This window comes from Haematobia irritans, chromosome 3, assembly GCF_050003625.1.
Source record: "Haematobia irritans isolate KBUSLIRL chromosome 3, ASM5000362v1, whole genome shotgun sequence".
NCBI lineage: Eukaryota > Metazoa > Arthropoda > Insecta > Diptera > Muscidae > Haematobia > Haematobia irritans.
In genome coordinates, this window is record NC_134399.1 from 8,851,185 (window position 1) to 8,867,859 (window position 16,675).

A 16,675-nucleotide genomic window follows, 5' to 3' on the forward strand; every position below is an offset into this window, starting at 1 on the left:
CTATAGAAATAACATTTTGACAAAAATTTCTATAGAAAGAAAAATTGTGATAAAATGTTCTATAGAAAAAAAATTTTGACAAAATTTTTTATATAACTAAAATTTTGACAAAATTTTCTATAGCAAAAAATTACAAAACTTTCTATAGATATAAAATTTTGATAAAATTTTCTTTAGAAATAAAATGTTGACAAACTTTTCTTTAGAAATATTATTTTGACATAATTTTCTATAACAAAAAATTACAAAATTTTCTATATATATAAAATTTTGATAAAATATTCTATGGAAGTAAAATTTTGACAAAATTTTCTATAGAAATAACATTTTGACACAATTTTCTACAGAAATAGAATTTTGACAAAATTTTCTATAGAAATGGAATTTTGACAACAATATTCTATAGAAATAACATTTTGACAACATTTTCTATAAAAAAAAAAATTGTGACAAAATGTGCTATAGAAAAAAAAAGTTTTGACAAAATTTCTTATAAATAGAAAAAAATTTAGACAAAATTTCTTATAGATCTAAAATTTTGACAAAATTCTCTATACAAATAAAATTTTGAAAAAATTATCTACGAAAAAAGTTTGACAAATGTCCTATAGAATAAAAATTTTGACAAAATTTCTTATAGAAAAAAAAATTGACAAAATTTCCTATAAAACTAAAATTTTACAAAGTTTTCTATAGAAATAGAATTTTGCCAACATTTTCTGTAGAAATAAAATTTTGGCAAAATTTTCTATAGAAGTAACATTTTGACAAATTTTCTGTAGAAATAAAGTTTTGACAAAATTTTCTATAGAAAAAAATTACAAAATTTTCTATGGATATACAATTTTGACAAATTTTCTATAGAAATACAATTTTGGCAAAATTTTCTATAGAAATAACATTTTGACAAAATTTTCTATAGAAATAAAAATTGTGGTAAAATGTTCTATAGAAAAGAAAATTTTGACAAAATTTTTATAAAAAAAAATTTTCACAAAATTTTTATAGAACTAAAATTTTGACAAAATTTTCTATAGAAATAAAATTTTGACATCATTTTCTATAGAAATAAAATTTTGACAAAATTTTCTATAGAAATAAAATTTTGAAAAAATCATCTATAAAAAAAATTTGACAAAATTTCTTATAGAAAAAAAATTTGACAAAATTTTCGAAAGAAATATAATTTTGGCAAAAATTTTCTATAAAAAAAATTTATGACACAATTTTGTATTGAAATAAAATTTTGAGAACATTTTCTGCAGAAATAAAATTTTGACAAAATTTTCTATAGAAATAAAAATTTGATAAAAATTTCTATAGGAATAATATTCTGTAGAAATAAACTGTTGACTAAATTTTTTATACAAATAAAATTTTGACAAAATTTTCTATAGAAATAAACTTTTGACAAAATTTTCTATAGAAATAAACTTTTGACAAAATTTTCTATAGAAATAAACTTTTGACAAAATTTTCTATGGAAAAAAAATTTGCCAAAATTTTGATAAAATTTTCAAAAAAAAATTATAAAATTCTTCAATATAAGTTTGGTTTTAATTTGGTAGGCTTTTGCTAAAATTTGCTTCAAATTTTTTCTCTTAATATATCTTTAATATAAATTATCTTTATGTTGTTTCACAATTTAAACCAACACTGTAGTAATATTGAAAAAACTGAGATTACTTTGCTGTAGCCTTCAAGCATCTTAGGTTTCACATTAAAATTCCTTCATTGTTGTGAATTTTCTTTCGTTTTCTTTACCCCAATTTCAGTTTTCCCCTATTTCGAATTCTTTACATATTTCATGAGAATCCCCACAAAAACCGAACCTTGTGAGAATTCATCATTGTTTACCAATAACCAGCGTGTTGACAGGATTTCCTTCAATGAGGAATAATTTATTTTGCTGGCATAAGTAATTAAGTATTCCATTTTATTTTTGTTTTGTGTTTTTCATATTGTGCTAATGAGATGAATATTGATGACAGGTTTGATCGGTAATTATGGTTTAATTAGCAATGTTTTTCATCTACATAGGGACGAGGCGATATGTTAGTGTAAAAGCAGAAAAAGTTATGAACAGAAGTTCATAGAGTTTTTCACAAAGATTTATGGGAACCAAAAAACAAAAACAATAATTATAATAATAAATTAATCAACGATGTATTCTCCGTTAGACTAGGTTAGGTTGAAAAGAGGATTCTGGTTACTTTGTCTCATGTGGGCTGACATACATCTAAGTCAGTGTTTGTCTCGTTGTACGCTCCAACTTCTCCGCATTGTACACTTCTTTTATTCCACGATCTCTGTGTCTCTAATGAATTCCCAAATTTGTTTCCAGTCCCTGTTTCCGAGCTGAGCTTGGTCCCTATTCACCTCTTCACCGATATGGTTAACTCTTTGTCTAGTAAAGGCAGGACAGTGACAAAGGTAGTGTTCCAAAGTCCAAAGTCATCCCCAAAACACTTCGTTAATGTACCATCCTCTGCTGCTCCTATTCGGCGCAGATGTGCTATGAATTCTAGGTGCCCGGGTCATTGCTCCCACGGCTTCCCTACTTGTCTTACGACATAGGTGCTTCCGCCCGTTGCATTATTCCAAATCCCAAATCCAACTCGAATCGCAATGTCTCTATGGGCGTTGCGTTCTCTAATTTCACTTCCCTATGAGTCCTAACTCCTATCACCAATCCATTTGACTTTACGTTTCCTCCTATTCCTGCATGTTCCGGCACCCATATGATACGAATTCTGCCGTATTCCGAGTATTCGGTAATCATTATTTTACTTTCTAATAAGGTTCGCGATCGAACCATAATGTATGATATTGCATTCATTGCCCTCCGTTTGTCAATCTGTGAAAATATTCAAGTTTTGTGGCCTATCGTCACTACCAAGCCAATTAACACATTCCGTTAAGGCAAGCTCTTCTACCTGCAAGATTTGCCGTGGTCCGACTATTGTAATGGGATCTCGGTATATGTGGATTCTCCACATACACGCCCAGACCCGTCATCTTATCCATCTTCGTTCCATCGGTGTAGCAGTTATTTCCCTCTGGAATATGTTCTGGGGACCCATTCTCCCTGGACCATCTTATATGGGGTCAGAAAGTCATACATGACAGCTTTGGTCACCTCAGGTATACGATCATGGATTGTTACGGCATTCGCCACTACACCCCCAGTCTTCCCTATTATCCTCTGATGGTTGGTCATGTTTCGTATTTCCGTCCATTCTCCCAACATCTTCAATCTCAGCGCAGCCATCGAGGCTTCGCTTTTGATCTGAACCTCTATAGATCATAAGTCCAGTATCGTGTTCTCCGTTACTATTGAAGATCTCCTTCCACATCTGTTGATACAGTTTCTCAAGAAATCGGCCAGTGTGGTATCGAAGAAATTATTTAGACCGTCCTTTTCGCCATCGATGGTAACATCCTCTCACCACCATCCACCGTGGTGCAATGGTTATCATGCCCGCCTTGCATACACCAAACAAAGTTTTTCAGCGGTGGATTATCCCACCTCAGTAATGCTGGTGACATTTCTGAGGGTTTCAAAGCTTCTCTAAGTGGTTTCACTGCAATGTGGAACGCCGATCGGACTCGGCTATAAAAAGGAGGTCCCTTGTCATTGAGCTTAACATGGAATCGGGCAGCACTCAGTGATAAGAGAGAAGTTCACCAATGTGGTACCACAATGGACTGAATAGTCTAAGTGAGCCTGATGCATCGGGCTGCCATTATACCTAACCTAACCTAACATCCTCTCATTTGGTTTGATAGAGAGAGGGAAAGAAGATTGTGAAAAGTTTTAAGACAGATCTTGCGAAGAGTATGATGAACTTGCGCAACACGGGGTGGTATTGTCTTGGACCAAGATAACTATCGTCTATGTTACGTGGTTATTTGGACTTTACAGCCAAATAACCACGTCTTCGCCGTCCTGCTCGTCATCGCTGGTAACAGACTTCATTTCGTTTGAGCGAGGGAGTTGAAATTTGAGTGTGAAGTAATCCCATCTTTGTCATCCTTCATTTTGACCGAGGAACGGGAAATGTGATAGCCAAATATCCATCCTTTTCGTCATCGCAAGTAACACCCCCTCTTTGTTTGATCGAAAGATCGGTAAATGTGGTAGTCGAAGATATTTAAAGTCCCATCGAAGGTTGCAGCTCTCATTTGTTTTGACCGTGAGAGTGGGAAGGTGATATTCTGACTTATTAAGGTACTCTTCGCTATCTAAGGAACAGTCCTCATTTGGATTTGACTCAGAGAGTGAAAAAGCAGATACATAGATCAAATTGTTGAAACCTTTTTTGAGGTTCTCAAGCCATCGGAGGTAACACTCCTCATTCGGTTTCAAAGTAAGCAGAAAGGTTTTAGACGATAGGTCCAAAATTCGTGGAGTACTGTAATGGATTGGCACAAAATAGCTGTAGAGAGTAAATCTACAGCTGGATAATGTAGAGCTGCTTTTTGACATTTTTGCTAAAAATATACCAATCTGGTGACAAGAAATTCTTGATAAAAATTCTGAGTACATCTTCACTTACTGTTCTAGATCTCCTCCCACCTCTCTACCAAGTTGTTGATGACGTTTCTCCAAAAAAAGGTTGTCTTTCCCATTACAGGTAACACCCATAAATTGGGTTGACATAGATGAGAAAAGGTGATAGTCGGTAAGTGCCAAACCCGAGGACTATGGTGAATGCAGAAGAACCCGCCTTTTAAGCTCTGGGAGTGCCAATATTTTGATGATGTTTCTCCAAAAATAGGCGGATTTGATGGTCCTCTTCGCCATCGAAAATAGAAGCCCTCATGTGATTTGACCGAGAGAGCGGAAAAGGTGATATTCGCCACATTTGAAGATACTCTTTGCCTCTTTGAGCCAAATTTTCAGGTCCTCTCCATTATCCAAGATAACATCCATCATATGGTTTGACAGAGAGCAGAAATGGTGATAGTCGTTACGTACAAGATCCGAACAATACGGTGAATGCAGAAAAACCTGCCACTTGAGCTCGTGGAGTACTGTTTTGACAACTCGGGCAACACGGTCCTGGTATTGTCGTGGAGCAAGATGAATTCGGCTTCAGTATCCGTCAACTATCGACCACATTTACACAGTTCAACTGGGCAACAAAGGGCTCTAGTAAACAGTTTCGCCAAACATCTGTCGAACTGCTGCTGAAGAAGGTGAAAGTCAGCACATGTAAGATCCGAACAGTACAGTGATTGCGGAAGAATTTCCCACTTGAGCTCTTGGAGGGCAGTTTTGATGACTTGGAGACATGGACAAGATGGTTTGTCATGCAACAAGATAACTTGGTCTTGTCCATTGGGAATTTTCAGCCGAAAAGTCTCAATTACACCGTTCGGCTGGATCTAACATAAAGTGTCCTTGTCGACACAACATAGATTAATTTCCAGTACTGGCAAGGCATGATGCCTTGCCAGTCCCACCAAATATTTTGCCTGAAGATTTCTCTTTGTCGTGAAGCAAAATGACTTAGCTTTGTTTATCGGGACTTTCCCGCCAAATAGCCTCATTTACTCTTAATTTGTTGAAGAATGTGAAATTACTTGTCGATATTAGCGTTTCCTTCGCGTATTCCCCAGCTATCAGAGTCTTACTTAATGCAAATCATTGCCTTTTTGAGTGAAAATCAGGCCGGCCCTCTACTTCGGTTGCTCTCCTAGATCCACCCACTCCTTTTTTCTGCTTAACATTAACCTACAGACGCCATTTCTCAGCTCCTGTAATGATTTACTTTTTCTATCCACTTCTGACTTGTCGTGCGATCTTTCTTCAAGAGTGCTTCTTCCGGAAAGCAACCCACAGCTCGGCATAAACGATTTGCTGTAATCGTCTCTGAAACTACCCAGCATCTCCATGTCGCGGTTTTGGATCAGGAAAATTCCCAAAACTCTAGAAATTGAAGAAAGCTAAGAGGTCTTTTGTCATTGAGCTAAACATATGATTCTTGTTTCCGTGCATTCTTCGGACATCTTCAATCTCATCTCCTCCAATTTCTCGACCAATTTGTTGATACTGTTTCTCAAGAAATCGACCGGCTAGGTTTCGAAGAAGTTGTGGAGCCGGTCCTTTTCGATATCGAAGGTAACAGCCCTCATTTGGTGTGATAGAGTGAGGGAAAGACGATAGTCAAATGTTTCGGGCCACATCGTGCGGCCCGTACTGTGAATGCGGAAGAACAATTGAGCTCTTGGAGTGATGTTTTGACAACTTGGGCAACAAGGATCCAGATTTTGTCGTGGAACAAGATGACTATCGTCTTGTTTATCGAGTGTTTTCAGCCAAATTGTCGCATTTCTCTTCACCTTCACTTATAACAACCCTCAGAGAGAGAGAGAGGGTTGGTGCGTGCACCATATCTCAGCTCCTGTAATGATTCGCGTTTTGTATCCACGTGTGACTTGGCTTGTGATCGTCCTTCAAAAGTGCTTCTTCCGGATAGTAACGCAAAGGTCGGCATATAAGATTTCCTGGAATCGTCTCAGAAACCACCCAGCATCTCAATGTCGCGGTCTTGGATTAGTAAACTTCCCAAGACTCTGGAAATTGGAGGAAGCAGTAGAGCGAATGTAAGCTAATTGCCGGAAGCAAATTGTGGGCAGCAAGCTAAATGTCGAGACACTTAGTACGAAAGCAAGCTAGTTACCGATACAGTTAGTAAGAAGCTCAAGCTAAAAGCTGAACCAATTAGTACGGAAGAAATCGAGTATGGAACCCAGCTAATTCCGTAAGTAATCAGTGCGGAAGCAAGCTAAATGCCGATATACTTATTTTGGAAGAAAGCGAGTGCGGAAGCAAGATGATTGCAGAAGCAATTTGTGCGGAAGCAGACAAATGGCGAAGCAGTTAGTAAGAATGCAAGCTGAACCTCGAATCAGTGCGGAAACAAGCCAAATACCGAAGCAGTTGGTAAGAATGCAAACTAACAGCTGAAGTGCGGAACCAAGGTAATCAGTGCGGAAGCATGCCAAATGCCGAGACACATAGTGCGAAAGCATTGCACCATGGTGCAATGGTCAGCATGCCCACCTTGCATACACAAGGTTCGATTCCTACTTCGACCGAACACCAAAAAGTTTTTCAGCGGTGGATTGTCCACTCTCAGTAATGCTGGTGACATTTCTGAGGGTTTCAAAGCTTCTCTATTTAAGTGGTTTCACTGCAATGTGAAACCGAGTCCTTTCGGACTCGGCTATAAAAAACCCTCTGTCATTAAGCTTAACATGGAATCGGGCAGCACTCAGTGATAAGATAAGAAGTCCACCACTGTGGTATCACAATGGACTGAATAGTTTAAGTGAGCCTAAAATATCGGACTGCCACTATACTTAATCTAACCTAGTGCGGAATCAAGGGAATTGCCAAAGTAATCAGTGCAGAAGCAACTTAGTTCGGAAACGAGCTAATACGTATGGGAGATTGAACTCCTTGGGACCTCGGATCTAGGCCAAAAAACTTGTCCGACTACGCTGTTCCAATTCTAGCGATTGTCGATCAAGGTTGCACTTATAACCAGGTACAACCACGATGTGAATGGGAATTATTTGCATAGTAAGTGAAAAAGAAATCACATTTCCATTAAAAAATGAAATTAGACAATGCCCGAAGAATGGTCAGCTTGTCGCGAAAGGTAGAGACAAAGAGGCAAAGATAGCCACAGTGCTGGATGTATACTAAGATTAAAGGGTGATACGGTAAAAATTTGGTTAAGGGAAAACGCGTGTAAATCGGTGAAATCGTTTATTTAAAAAATCAAATTAAATTTCTTTTTCAAGTTCAATTAGTTTAAAATTCAGGAAAAATATTCAGTTAGGCTTTCGCTTTTCCAAATCCGAATTGCCGGGCCTCACGCTTGACACCTGCCATCAGATTTTGTACAGCCACCTTGTCCACCTTCTTCGCCGCAGAAAGCCAGTTTGCCTTGAACTGCTGCTCGTCCTTAGCCAGTTTTTTGGTCTTCTTTAGGTTCCGCTTGACAATAGCCCAGTATTTCTCAATTGAGCGGAGCTCTGGCGTATTGGGAGGGTTCTTGTCCTTGGGAACCACCTGCACGTTGTTGGCGGCGTACCACTCCATGGCCTTTTTACCGTAATGGCAAGATGCCAAATCCGGCCGAAACAGTACGGAACAACCGTGTTTCTTCAGGAAAGGCAGCAGACGTTTATTCAAATACTCTTTCACGTAAATTTCTTGGTTGACAGTATCGGAAGCTATGAAAATGCTGCTTTTCAAGCCACAGGTACAGATGGCTTGCCAAACCAGATATTTCTTTGCGAACTTTGACAGTTTTATGTACTTGAAAATATCTGCTACCTTTCCCCTTCCTTTTGCCGTATAAAACTCCTGTCCTGGAAGCTGCTTGTAGTCGGCTTTGACGTAGGTTTCGTCGTCCATTACCACGCAGTCAAACTTCGTCAGCATCGTCGTGTACAGCCTCCGGGATCGCGCTTTGGTCGTCGTATTTTGTTTATTATCGCGATTTGGAGTCACTACCCTCTTGTAAGTCGATAGTCCGGCTCGTTTTTTGGCTCGATGCACGGTTGTAGACGATACACCCAGCTTATTTGCGGCATCTCGGAGAGAGAGGTTAGGGTTTCGCTTGAAACTACCTGCAACTCTCTTTGTCGTCTCAGTGGCTGCCGGTTTTCGATTTCCCCCCAATCCAGACTTCCTGGCTGTCGACAAACGTTCCCCAAACACTTTAATTACATTTGTAACGGTTGATTTGGCAACTTTTAGCGATTTTGCCTACTTTGCGTGCGAGTAGCTTCGATTTTCGCGATGCGCGAGCAAAATTTTGATACGCTGCTCTTCTTGCTTGGACGGCATTTTGACAACTGAAGAGTGAATTCCAAAATCAAAATAGGAGCAACATTCTACACCCACACACAAAATTTTTTTTCTCTGATTCAATCACCAAATTAATTGATCCAATTAATTTTTTAATTGAAATGTCTTCAATCACGAAAATGATAGTATCAATCACAGTTTTAATTGGGCATAGAAAAAATTCTTGATTAAAAAATTAATTGATTTTTTCAGCAAAATTCAATTAATTTTTAATTGATTCAATTAAAAATTTAATTGATGTTGATTGCAAAACGCAATTAATTTATTAATTAAAAAAGGTAACTATTTTTAATTACTTAGTTAGATTGGCTTATAGTTTTTATTTGGATTAACAAATGATAGTTTGAAATACATTTTTAATTAAAAAAGTAAAAAAAAATCAGCACTTTTTTTAACTGAATTAGTCTTCCGAATTTGATTAAAAAGTTAATTGTATCAATTAATTTTTTAATTAAACGTTTTAAAAATTTCAATAATTGACTTAATTAACTTAATGTTTCTATCATGATTAAAAAGTTAATTGTATCAATTAATTTATTAATTGAAAAAATTTTCAACTTCAATTAACTTTTTAATTGGAAATATTTTGGTGATATTTTTTTCTGTGCACACACCTTCAAAATGAGGGGAGTTCAGGTTTTTTAAATGCAAAATTGAAAGAAATACATATTGACCAAATTTTGACCGTACCACCCTTTATGACACTGTCATTAGACATATGCCACTTTCGACTTCTTCTAAATTTGGACTCTTCATTCCTCAACAATTTCTCTTATCCTATTTGTTCCTTTTAGGGGATGACCTCCTCACCTAGCTTTTGTCAGATTATGTAAATTTAATTACATAACTTTTCCTTTTGTTTGTCAAATTGGAGTTGATCTTTTACTTCTGCTATTCTCTCGTTTCCTCTCAAATTTTTCAATTTCCTTTTTTTTTTTTGCTTTGTTTACTTCTCTGGAAACAAAAATTACACTTTTGGTCTTTATTAATATTTCCAACCATTAATAAAAGTTTTCAAGTTTTTGTTTTTCTCGTTTTCATTTTTAATCTGTCAAATTTGTTCGTTGGTTGACAGAAATTTGTCCACTTAAGTCATGTTAAAGTCCTTTCACTTTGTCCTTGTTGGCCATTGTGATGCTAAAGGACTTTTCACAAACATGTGTGCTGCATATTCAGGCTAAGGGGGGTTTTGCAGATGATTTCTTTCGTCATTTCATCATTTTTGTTAACCAGCCCTTCATATTTCTCCATATGTGGAGACCATAACTTGGCCATAATTTTGAGATGATGGAGATGATGATGATGATGGCGTGCTTTTTGATGACTTTTGATGATAATGTCCCCGACTTTGTCTGCAAGAATCGCTCCATATACTCCTGGCTGGGTTTGCCTGGCTATGATTAATGGTCTTTCTTTGTTGTGTCTTTTTGGCTTTTTGGCCCTAGATGAATTACTATTTTCACTTTTTCAATTTTCTTCGATTTAAGTAAAGAATTTAAAGCCCTCAATAAAGAAGGAAACAAAAATAGACGACAAGAAGGCTATGCAAGCACAACTTGGATGGAAGGATGAACTGAAATTTAATAAATACAACGAATTGAGAAACATTTTTCAAGGCTATCGGCAATGTTAAGTCTCTTGATAAATTGATTTTTAATTATTTTCAATTTCCCATTCGGGCCATTTGTCAATGGAATTGTGTTGTGTGTGCGAATCATTGAGAATTCGTTGGAATTTTGTGAAGAAGAATTGTTAAGAAATTCACTTTTTTAATCTCTGCCATTGTATATGTTCCAGTGAACCAGGATGACTGCTGGAGTTGCTAATGGGATATATTCCGGCGACGACTGTCAATGATCCATTGTCAATTTTTCTTTTGTCAGCACAATTCTAATGAATTGAAGCTATAGAACGAGAGCTTAACATATGAAGAAAATTCAATAATGTGAAAACCCATTGTGTACCGGCAGAGAAGGAACAAGCGTATGACAGTCTATGGACCCTGGCATGAAGGAAATAAGATAGATAGATGGTCTTATAATTTCTCGCCTGAACTCAATTGAAGATATATTCATTGATATGACTGCCGGAAAGCTTCAATGGGACAGTAATGCTCAAATAATTGAAGGAATGATTTAACAATCAAGTGTCATATGACGAATTGAGTTCTTAGTTATTTTTAAGTCACTTCAATAACGATGATATACAGAAATCAAAAACTTAACATTCAGGTTTATGGATATAAATCCAAGCCATAGTTTGTGTTCTGTAAGAAATAGGAATAGGCTCTCATGAACTACGGAACGACGGACAGGCTACAGATCGTCGGAAGATATACACTGGAAGGACGGATGGACGCACTGAATTGGACTCATAAAGCCCTCTATCTAAGCAATATGGACTAGGTCTGGTGATTTTAGATTAGGTATGGTGGCAGCCTCACTTAGACTATTGAGTCCTTTGTGATACCATAGTTGTGAACTTCTCTGTCATCACTGAGAGCTATCCGATTCCATGTTTAGCTCAATGATTGCGTTTTCTAAAAATACGGAAGAAGTGTAATACATGTCCACTTTTCGATTCTTCGTCCTGGAAAATAAATCCCAAAAGGAATAGGGATGATATGCAGAACAACTCTTCTCTTTAGATATGCGGAAGCGAGATTTTCCACGTATACTACGTACTACGGAAAATGAGGAATACATGTCGATGTTTGGATTCTTGCTTCTGGCAGTTTAATACCGAAGAAAATCAAAGGGAACTAGGATGATATGCGGAGCCAATCCTCTCCTTATATGGCTAGATTCTTGTCCAAATGGTGGGGGTGATAAATGCCACAGTGAAAATTTCAAAAAGTTTTCCTATAAAAAAAAATTTGACCAAATTTTTCTATAAAAATAAAATTTTCTATAGAAATCAAATTTTGCTAAAATTTTCTATAGAAATAAGATTTTGATAAAATCTTCTATAGAAATAAAATTTTGACAAAATTTTCTATAAAAATAAAATTAATATGGACAAAATTTTCTATACAATTAAAATTTTCTATACAATAAAATTTTGACAAAATTTCCTATAGATATAAAATTTCGTCAAAAATTTCTATAGAAATAAAATTTTGACAAAATTTTCTATACAAATAAAATTTTGACAAAATGGAAATAAAATTTTGTAAAATTTTCTATTAAAATAATTTTTTTGTAGAAATAAACTTTTGCTAAAATATTTTTATAGAAATAGAATTTCGCTAAGATTTTTTATAGAAATATAATTTCGCTAAAATTTTCTAACGAAATAAAATTTTGACAAAATTTTCTATAGTAATAAAATAAATGTTGACAACATTTTCTATAATAATAAAATTTTGACAAAATTTTTTATAGAAATAAAATTTTGACAAAATCTTCTAATGAAATAAAATTTTGAAAAAATTTCCATAGAAATAAAATTTTGACAAACTTTTCTATAAAAATACAATTTTGACAAAATTGTCTATAAAAATAAAATTATGACAAAATTTTCTACAGAAATAAAAACTTGACAAAATTTTCTATAGTAATAAAATTTTAACAACATTTTCTATAGAAATAAAATTTTGATAACATTTTCTACAGAAATAAAATTTGGTAAAATGTTCTAAAGATTTTATTTCTTTACAAATTTTCCAAAGAAATAAAATTTTCTATATAAATAAAATTATGACAAAATTTTCTACAGAAATAAAATTTTGACAAAATTTTCTATAGAAATAAAATTTTGACAAAGTTTTCTAAAGAAAAAAAATTTTGACAAAATTTTCTACAGAAAAAAATGTTAACAAAATTTTCTATAATAAAATTTTGACAAAATTTTCTACAGAAATAAAAATTTTACAAAAATTTCTATAGAAATAAAATGTTGACAATATTTTCTATTAAAATAAAATTTGGCAAAATTTTCTATAGAAATAAAATGTTGACAAAATGTTCTATAGAAATAAAATTTTGACAAAATTTTCTACAAAAATAAAATTTTGACAAAATTTTCTATAGAAATAAAGTTTTGACAAAATTTTCTACAGAAATAAAATTTTGATATAATCTTCTATAGAAATAAAATGTTGACAAAATTTTCTAATAAAATAAAATTTTGACAAAATTTTCTATAGAAATAAAATTTTGATAAAATCTTCTATAGAAATAAAATGTTGACAAAATTTTCTATAGTAATAAAATTTTGACAAAATTTTCTATAGAAATAAACTTTTGATAAAATCTTCTACAGAAATAAAAGTTTGACAAAATTTTCTACAGAAATAAAATTTTGACAAAATTTTCTAAAGTAATAAAATTTTGACAAAATTTTCCACAGAAATAAAAATGAACAAAATTTTCTATAGAAATAAAATTTCGACAAAATTTTCTATACAAATAAAATTTTGACAAAATTTGCTACAGAAATAAAATTTTGACAAAATTTTCTATAGAAATAAAATTTTGATAAAATCTTCTATAGAAATAACATTTTGACAAAATTTTCTACAGTAATAAAATGTTGAAAAAAATTTTCTATAGAAATAAAATTTTGACAAAATTTTCTATAGAAATAATGTTTTGACATAATTTTCTATAGTAATAATTTTTTTCTAAAAAAATAAATTTTGACAAAATTTTCTATAGAAATAAAATTTAAAAAAAAATTTATGGACATAAAATTTTGACAACATTTTCTATAGAAATAAAATTTTGATAAAATTTTCTATAGGAATAAAATGTGACTATATGGAAATAAAATTTTGTTAAAATTTTCTACTAAAATAATTTTTTTTATAGAAATAAACTTTTAGTTTTGTTTGATATTGTTGGTTTATTCTTCAATCATTATTGTTGTTTTTGATTTCAGCTTAAAACCATGCACTGACTAAACTACAAGTGTAGCTTAACCAACAGAGGAAAAGTATGCATGTCAAATTTATTTGGGCAAAGCCCTATAGACTGCAAGATGGTTGGATGGACGCACATTTCGGAATTACCACATTCCTCATCAGCATCCTCTACTTGCAGCAAAACTATCAACCAATTATCAGAATAAATTCGGGTAATTCACTCCACCCAAAGTGAACTACACTTGAAGCTTCCGAAAAAAGGTTTGATAATCGGTTACTGCCCAAACAAATTTGTAAGCATATGTCTTTTCATTTGCCAAACTCAAATCATCGGTTTGTAAGCTGAAATCAAAAACAACAATAATAAAATAATCTTTTGCTAAAATTTTTTATAGAAATAGAATTTCCCTAAAATTTTCTATAGAAATAGAATTTTGATAACATTTTCTAAAGAAATAAAATTTTGACAAAATTTTCTATAGAAATAAAATTTTGACAATTATTTTTTTAGAATTAACATTTTGACAAAAATTTCTATAGAAATAAAATTTTGAAAAATTTTTTTCTAGAATTAACATTTTGACAAAATTTTCTATAGAAATACAATTTTCTGGCGCAAACCTTAAAATTAAGAAAGTTCTTAATATTCCACTAAAATCGTTATCTATGACAAAACTAAAGCCTTAAGGAACTCCAATTCCATTTTCAAGGATTTGCAATCACTTGATCAAGACCTATAATTGACTTAGAAACTAATCACCGCCATAATGCTATCTAACACTAATCCTTCATGTTTTACAGTTTTAGCTGAAAATCCTTCTTCTCTCTCTCTGTTTCTGTTAATCTCTTCAAAATTTCTCCTAAACTCAAATGAAGAAAATCCACTTAAAAACCTAGCGTTTAATAAAATTTAATGCACTGCCAATAGCCGATTTCATCAACATTGGCAATGTGGTACTACTTCCTGTTCCAGAAACGAATTTCAAAACCACAACTCCATGTTGGCCTATGGATTGGGGAAGCGGTGGACAAAAATAAGGGAAAATTGTAAACCACACGTATCAGGGATTTAGATTCCACAACAGCCGGGGCTAAACAAAAGCGGTCACAAAAAACAAAATAGACGAAATCCTATAGGAAACAACAAAAACCTTAAACCATAATGAAAAATTGCTAACAAAATAGAAAAAATGAACTAAGAAGGACCGTATGGCAATGGGGCAGTTAAGAAGGAAGAAGAGAAATAAAACCAAACCAAAACGATAGCAAGAGTTTGTAACGGAAAATATGAAAAATGAACAACAATGCAGCTTAAATCCAGCACAAGTGAGAGGAGAAGAGGAAGGGGATACACCAGAAATCTACCAGCAGACAAATGAATGATAACTTGTAGGCCCAAACCCCAACTTGTTTGCTCCTTAAATGGACAGTTATAGAATTCATAGAGTACCATGTAACCCCTTCATCCCTTCTACTTACTGCCCCCGTCCGCCTAGAATTTTTCTCTTATTTTAAAATCCTTTTCTCTATCCTAGCATTCTGGCCTGGTTGTAATACCTTAAGCCCAGTACAATATTTACTCTGCTGTTCATCCTTCATAAATATTTTGGTTACTTTGGAGTGTTTTGCAAACATTCAGGACATGTTTGCTGGGACTCTGGAGTAGTGAAAAATCCTCTTGAAAATTCTGGAACATTTGGTTATGGGTTTTCTTGTGTTTTGTGTGTGTGTTTTTTTTTGCCTTCATGTTCTTGCAGAATTTGAAAGTGAAAGTAATGAGTGTGAAAAATGAACACAGACTGTAGTTGAAGAAAAAAAAAAATGAAAGAGACAATGTGAAAAGAAAGGGGTCACAAGAAGCTACAACGACTTGTAATGTATGCTACAACTTGAATGTATGCTACAACTCGTGAAGCATATTTTAAGATGGCTTGAGAAGAACAGATAGCGCTAGAGCAAGCAGTGTTGCCAGTATTGGGGATTTTTCCCCAAATTGGGGATATTTTTTTGTGAATGGGACAAAATTTCTGAGTTGGGGACTTCGGGATTTATTGGGGAATTTCCATAAATTTTGGGATTTTTTCGAGAAATCGATTTAATCTTTTTTAACAACATTTTAATTTTTTAGAAAATTTTCTCAAAATTTTATTTCTATAGAACATTTTCTCAAAATTTTATTTGTATAGAAAATTTTGTCAAAATTTTATTTCTACAGAAAATTTTGTTAAAATGTTATTTCTATAGAAAATTTTGCAAAAATTTTATTACTATTAAGAAAATTTTGTCAAAATTTTATTTTTATGTAGAAATTTTTGTAAAAATTTTATTTTTATAGAAAATTTTCTCAAAATTTTATTTCTATAGAAAATTTTGTTAAAATTTTATGTCTATAGAAAATGTTCGCAAAATTTTATTTCTATAGAAAATTTTGTCAAAATTTTATTTATATGGAAAATGTTGTCAAAATTTTATTTCTATAGAAAATTTTGTTAAAATTTTATTTCTATAGAAAATTTTGTTAAAATTTTATTTCTATAGAAAATTTTGTTAAAATTTTATTTCTATAGAAAATTTTGTTAAAATTTTATTTCTATAGAAAATTTTGTTAAAATTTTATTTCTACAGAAAATTTTGTCAAAATTTTATTTATATTGAAAATTTGTCAAAATTGTATTTCTATAGAAAATGTTGTAAAAGTTTTATTTCTATGTAGAAAAATTTCTCAAAATTTTAATTCTATGTAGAAAATTTTCTTGAAATTTTATTTGTGTGTAGAAAAATTTCTCAAAATTTTATTTCTACATAGAAAATTTTGTCTTTGCAAATTCTACCAAAACACCAAACTCTAAAAAATCTACCATTTCTAGTAGAATTCTACCAATTTTGGCAAATGAGACCACCCAATTTTACTACATGAA

At 32.9% G+C, this 16,675-nt stretch overlaps 1 protein-coding gene across 1 annotated transcript in view; it reads left to right on the forward strand.

Moving 5' to 3' along the window:
* Window positions 1-15,871, forward strand: part of RpLP2 (ribosomal protein LP2) — a 507,190-nt gene extending 491,319 nt beyond the window's left edge. Inside the window, exon 3 of the mRNA XM_075299099.1 lies at window positions 15,858-15,871. The gene's annotated coding sequence lies outside the window, so the exon portion shown is untranslated. The remainder of the gene's footprint in view (window positions 1-15,857) is intronic.
* The last annotated feature ends 804 nt before the right edge of the window (window positions 15,872-16,675 follow it).